This window comes from Struthio camelus, unplaced genomic scaffold, assembly GCF_040807025.1.
Source record: "Struthio camelus isolate bStrCam1 unplaced genomic scaffold, bStrCam1.hap1 HAP1_SCAFFOLD_229, whole genome shotgun sequence".
Taxonomy (NCBI): domain Eukaryota; kingdom Metazoa; phylum Chordata; class Aves; order Struthioniformes; family Struthionidae; genus Struthio; species Struthio camelus.
This window is the reverse complement of record NW_027182566.1, coordinates 23,302-29,682: the sequence shown is the minus strand read 5'-3', so window position 1 is coordinate 29,682 and position 6,381 is coordinate 23,302.

Below are 6,381 nucleotides of genomic sequence, written 5' to 3'. Positions count from 1 at the left end.
TGAACACAGATGGGGGGAGAAATCAGATTATTTTATTAAGACAGCTGTAAATGGGCTTTTATAATGCTCCTGGGAGCCTTAGCAGTCTGGGTACAGGGTCCTCAATCTACTGCATAAAGTACTGGGCAGGGACTGCTGCAAAGGACAGCACTGTCTTGGGTGCTATAACACCTGGCAAAGCAGACGGGGCAGATGTTGAGCCCAAGGCCTCCCTGTGCAGCACCAGCTTCTACTGTAACTCAGCACAAATGCAATCCCATGGGGCTTGCTCTGGGGGGCACCCTACTTAGAAATGCTCTCTTGGGAGAAGAACCCCCCTGTTAAGGCACTAACAGGGACCTAAGCTTTGCACTGCCACCAAAACAATGGGCCTGCAGCCCTGCTTGATCCTTCTCTTGACAAACTCAGGAACTGAAGTGAGAAACCGCTGTTGTAACCTCCAAAGTGTCCTTGTCTTTAGCTTCAAAAGACGAGCGGTGCTGGAGTTCAAGTCTTCAGGGACCACCAGGAAGACAGAGCAGAGCCAGCAATAATCCACCACCTGCAGTCCACAATCGCCACTTGTGTCACTAGAGAGAAAAGGAAAATCTTGGCTATGATGGAGGGGATAGACAGGACACAGCGCAGAAGGGCTCTAAGGCAAAAGGCTCGTTAGGCAATAGGGTCATATTTCTGTAATATAGTAAATGCATATTTATAGTAGATGCAGTTCTGTGTAAATTGTTTTGTGACAGATTAAACTATGTTGTAAGCTTTACTATAACCAGTTGGTCTATGTTAGTACAAGTCTGTAATAAAAAATACCTAAATAAAACTGTGTGAGGTTCTCCATGGGGAGGTGAGTGATGGTGCTGGAGAGGCCCTGGGCAGGGAGCTCTGTGCAAGCCAGGAACTCACTGAATCCTGCAGGGTCGCTCTTCCAATGTCGCCTGGGAGCGGGGTGGGGAGGAGGAAGCAGAATCACATGGCAGGGGCTGCCCCCACGGCCACCCAAGCTGCAGCGAGGCCCCACAAGGGCTTTGGGGGGATGTGGGAAGACTCCCCAGCCCCGAGTGCGGCTAGATCCGTGCCCCCAGCAGGCAGGCGGGCACGTGGCTATTGGGGCTGGCAGTGAACGCAAAGCTGTCCTCACAGGGCTGGGTGTCAGGATCCTTCGTTACACTGCTGTGCCCCGCAGGTGGGTGCTGGCACAGCACCGGCACCCCAGGAGATGGCACCTGGCTGGGCTGTGGGGGCCTCCTGTGCCCCCAGCTCTCCAATCAAGGTTTGTTCCCCTCTGGGCCCCTCATCTGCCCTCCTGTGAAGCCCATGGTCACCCATTTCCTTCTGCAGGTCCATCAGCATTTAGCAGAATGTGAGGCACAGTGACATTGTCAAGATTCATCTTAATATTCCTCCATGATGAAAATGCTATAACCATCAAATATATGAGGTGAGTAGTCATCACTTTAAATAAATATATGGAAATGCAAATGTTGCAATAATTATTTTTTTCAAAAATCATTTCCGATTCTCTTTTGAAAGAGCTCCTTCTACCACCCCAGCAAGCTTACACTTTCCAGAGAGCACTTCAAGGGGCTCCAAGGATTATTTGGCTCTTTCTTGCTCCAGCATAGGGTGGGCTCAGTGCTGATGGAGAGGGAAGGACTTGGCATGGGGTGAGAGGTTCCTCTGTGGCCCTTTGGGTAAAAATCCTCTCGCCCCTGTCCCTCCATCTCTGCATCCCTCAGTGGCACGTCTGCAGGGGGAGGCAATGGGAAAACACTCTGTCACTGGGATGCTCCATCCTGATGTTCAGTGAGGTGAAGGGGAGCTGCAGAGAGGCCACAGGACAGGCAGACAGATTGGCCGTCAACCTGAGCTGAGCCTCACAAAACTGGGACACAAATTAGGGCTGAAACTGGCACTGGGGAAGAGGGATGTGCTGGGAGATGAGCAACATGGCTGGGTCCCATTGTGGAAAGGCACTTAGTGCTCCCAACACCACCAAATATACACTGGAGGGAGCCCTGGTCTCCACCACAGCACCCTCCAGATGCCTTTTGGAGAAACCCACATCCCTATGTGGGCCACCAAAGGACACACTAGGTCGCAAAATATCTCCCCTCATGTAGCTTTGGCCCCTGCCTTGGCACCAGTGCTGTTGGACAACACACTGGTTCAGGTGAGAGCTGAAATCTAGGCTTGGGGTTGGGAGAGAGAAAGCCTTAAGCTCCCAAAAGGCACCCGGAGGCCCCTGGGGGGTTGACAACTTCTCTTCTGACCAGGGCACTCCCAACTCTCTGCTGTCACAAGCATGTCTCTTCCAGTGTTGGCATCCACAGAGGTTTCAGAGCTGCACTCTGGCAGGAGGTCAGGTGAGGGAATAGCTTTGGTGGTTAGGGAGTGGGCTGAGGCTTCAGGGAAGGCTGGGCTTTGGCTTATGGCTTCCAGGAAGCGGCTAAGGGATATTTTAGGGTTTGGGGTTAGAGGAGTGGGTTAGGGCAAGAGTTTGGGGCTTACATATTAAGGCTAGGCATAGGAGCTAGGGATTGGAGTGACAGCTAGGGGAGGAGCAAGGGGAAAGGGTGAAGGGTTTGTATTTTGGCATTGTGATTAGGGTATGGGATGGGGATTACAGGAGGGGATTGGGGGAAGGGCGGGGGTAGGGTTTAGGGTTAGGGGTAGTGCTTAAGGTCAGTGGCTAGACTCAGCTGCAAGGGCCTAACAGAAGTGGTCTCACAAGCACTGTCCCAGCCCCATCACCAGTACCTGAAACCCCCCCCATACCTCCCCAAAATCTGCCATCTGTTACGGTTCGCTGTGATCTCTCCAATTTACAGGACAGCCTACTGCATGAAACCAACTTTATTTGTACGAGCTCATCAGATCCCAAAGCCTGGGGGCAGGGCACCTCAGGGCACAGTCTGTGGGGATAAATGTCCCCTCACACCCCCGTGAGGGGGTGAACAGCGCTCAAGCTGTGCACACACCCCACAAGCAGCCCTTGGGCCCATGGACGCCCCCCCCCAGCCCCACAGACACCCCCTAGCCCCACAGACGCCCCCCCAGCCCCACAGACACCCCTCCAAGGACCCCCAGCCCCACAGACGGGCCCCAGCTCCCCTGAGGGGCCCCCAACTGCCCTCCCCAACTGCCCCATCTCATGCACCCCCCACCCATTGGGCAGTCTGCATGTCGCTCATAGCTCATCCCACCCTCCCATTGGCTCACTGTCTCCCCTCGCCAGCTGATTGGGCAGCCAGTGCAGAAGGGCGGGGCAGCAGGGGCGCAGAGCCGTTGCCAGGCGACAGCGGCGGCGCGGGCGGGGCCGGCGCTGCTCTGTGCCGGCAGCAGGAACCGCCCGGCCCCGGAGGAGCCCTGAGAGCGGCGGGGCCGCGGCAGCTGTTGGCGCGTCCGGCAGAGCTGCTGGCCCTGCCCCGGCGCACTGAGGTCCCGGGACTGCCGGGGCCCCGGGACTGCCGGGGCCAGGCCCTTGGCAGCGCGGGGGCCCAGGGAAACCGCCCGCTCTGGCACGTCACCCCTGCTGCTGCCCCTGCAGCAGGACCGTTCTCAGCCTGGCCTTCAGCAGAACGGGGCCCGGCTCCTCCTCTGCGGCTGCATCCCCACATCTTCCCGCCAACAGAAACCACAGAACTGGGAAAGAAATAAGTGTATGGCCTCACGCGGCAAAGGGATGCTTTCCCACACACGCTTGGCAGGTTGTAGGCCTTCAGGCGCTCAGCTTCTGTAGGAACCTCTCCTCTGGGATCCTGGCGTCGCTGCAGCCTAGGAAAAGTTTCCTACCACGCAGTTAGCTGCAGCGTGCTTACTGCATAGTTTCTACGGAGCTGGTTCCGTTACCGTGCAGGTAGTTCCAATGTGCACCCCTCAGTATCACATAAAGACTGAGACAGCAGGGAAGTTTTCCTACTCCCAAATCGTGTCCAATTTCACACAGTTTTCTCAGTAAAAAAATGCCCACCCTTCCCTGCATCAGCAAATACAGAGGGGAGAAATAATTGGACAAGTTTAAAGTTAGCAGCCTTGCCTAGCATCATGCCTTTCCTAGCACATGCCTTTTCCTAGCACCAAGGAACATGCTGCAAAATACTTTGTCATTAACTTCCTGTTTTCATCTGCTTACAACTTTCCGCCAAAGATCAAACTCACAGCAAGAAATGACCTTTCCCAAGCTTCAGAAACATTTTCTCACATAGAGATTAACCGGGCTTTTAGCAAATACTCTTTAAATTATACTGTTCTCCAGGCAAAAAGGGGTTACCAAGCCATACCGAGGAAGCAAGTACTGACTGAGAGAACGTTGCCTTGGACGTGTTGAAGAGTAAAAAGAGGTGGCTTCTGCAGCTGGTCTGAACTGTAAAATACTTGCACTCTACCAGGAAAAAAGGCAGGATTGTGGCAGCCCACTCCCCTGGACTGAAGGGCATAGTTGAGCACTGCTTAGAGAGAAACTGTGGCTGCCTGAAGCACATGCAAAGAACAGTTCAAAATAATAGCTAAAAATAGCAGACAGCAAAGATGCTTGTTCCTTCAGCCAAGCCTGACAGTGCAGGAAGGCCCCAGACTGGAGGAACCAAAGTGGCAGCATGCAAACAAGCAGGAGCTGGAAAGCCCAACGGACAATGCAGCTTCCAGGCTTCCATGGCAGCATCAGGTAAAAGAAGAAAACAACATGTATCCAAACTATATCCTGCTAAAATGATAAGACTGCATGTTCCTGCAACAAGCTGCATTGCACACAGGTCACCCGAGCTCTTTCCCAGCATAGAGGCTGCGATGTCACAAACCACTGACAGCATGGCAGTTATCGACACCAGCTAAAACAAGCAAACTCTTTTAACTTAGTGACTCTCTACCTGGCATAAATGATTCATAGAAAGAATATGAGCGGAGAAATGATTCAGCCAGCACAACAACTGCTCCTGAGAATACCAGTTCCATGTAGAGGAATAAATATTGGGAATAATAAAGAAAATGGAAAAAAGCAAAGGAGCAAAGAGGCAGAGCAACAGAGACTGTCCCGGCTGCTACAGAAACGCTGCTGCATCATGTCCTGTAGCACCCATGTGCCCACACCAACCCTAGTTGGTGACAGCCATTTTCTTCTTCAAATAAAACCCTCAGAAGCTTTTTTTCCCCCATGTTACTTGGTGTCAGGCAAATCTCCATAGCAAGACTAGTGCAGGCAATGCCACTGAAGCCAGGCAGGTCTGCAGAGAAAGCCGGTCAAGCAGTCACAGAGTCAGAGAGCAGCTGGGGTGGGAAGGGGCTTCTGGAGGTCTGGGCTCCAAGGTCCTGCTGCAGGTGGAGGCAGCCAGCGGGGATTTCCCAGGGCCTGGCAGGGTCGAGCTCTGACTGTCTCTGTTGCACCACCCTCAGGCTTCACAGGCTCTTGGCCCTCTCTGAGGGGAATTTTCCCTGCTGCCACTTGTGTCGTGGCCCCTCATCCTGTCCCCAGGCACCTCGGGAAGGGTCTGGCTCCGTCCTCTCCCCACCCTCCCCTTCGGCAGCTGCAGGCAGCAGCGAGATCCCCCTGCGCCTTCTCTTGTCCCACCTGAACAGACCCAGCGCCCTTGGCCTCTCCTCATACGTCCTGTGCTCCAGCTCCCGACTCATTCAGGAGCCTCTGCTGGGCTTGTGCCAGTGTGTCCATGTCTGTCTGGGAGTGGGGAGCCCTACCTGGACCCTGTGCCCAGATGTGGTCTCTCCCGTGCCGACCCCAGGGCAGGAATGCCTTCCCTCACCCTGCTGGCTGCACTCTGCTAACCCAGACGGGGTTGTCAGCTGTCACAGCCAGACACAGGTCTGGGTCTGCCTGGAAATGGGGAAAATGCGGGAGTGCCAAGAGGAAAAGGGACAATGTCGACGATGTCGACTGCTAAAGCCCGCACACATGCTTGCAAGTCTCCTTGGTGCCCGGTGGCCATCCCAGGCCCCAGGGAGAGGCAGAGCAGTGGTACTGGCAGCCCGTGTGGCCAATGTGAGGCCTGGACTCCTGCCCCAGCACCCAACTCCCTGACTACTGCCCTCCCTCCTGTGGCACCAGGCTGGAGGCAGGTGGCCCCAGCCAGCTCTGAAAAAAAACCCTCCCTTCACACCTCTCCCTCTCACATGTCAGGTCTTCAGCAGAAACTCATTCCCTGACTTGCAGAAACTTGATATCACACGCCTGGAGCTCTTTGAGGACATGAACACCAAAGAGCACCTGCTGGAGCAGCTGATGGCCCATGTCCTCAAGAGGGAGCCGAAGCAGGGAGTGGGGAGGAGAGTCTCAGAAGGGATGCACAGCGAGGAACTGGACGAGACCAATGAGGAAGCACAGGAGGAAGAAGTTTTAAAAGTGGAGACCTCCTGCATTTATAGGAGCCAACAAGACAT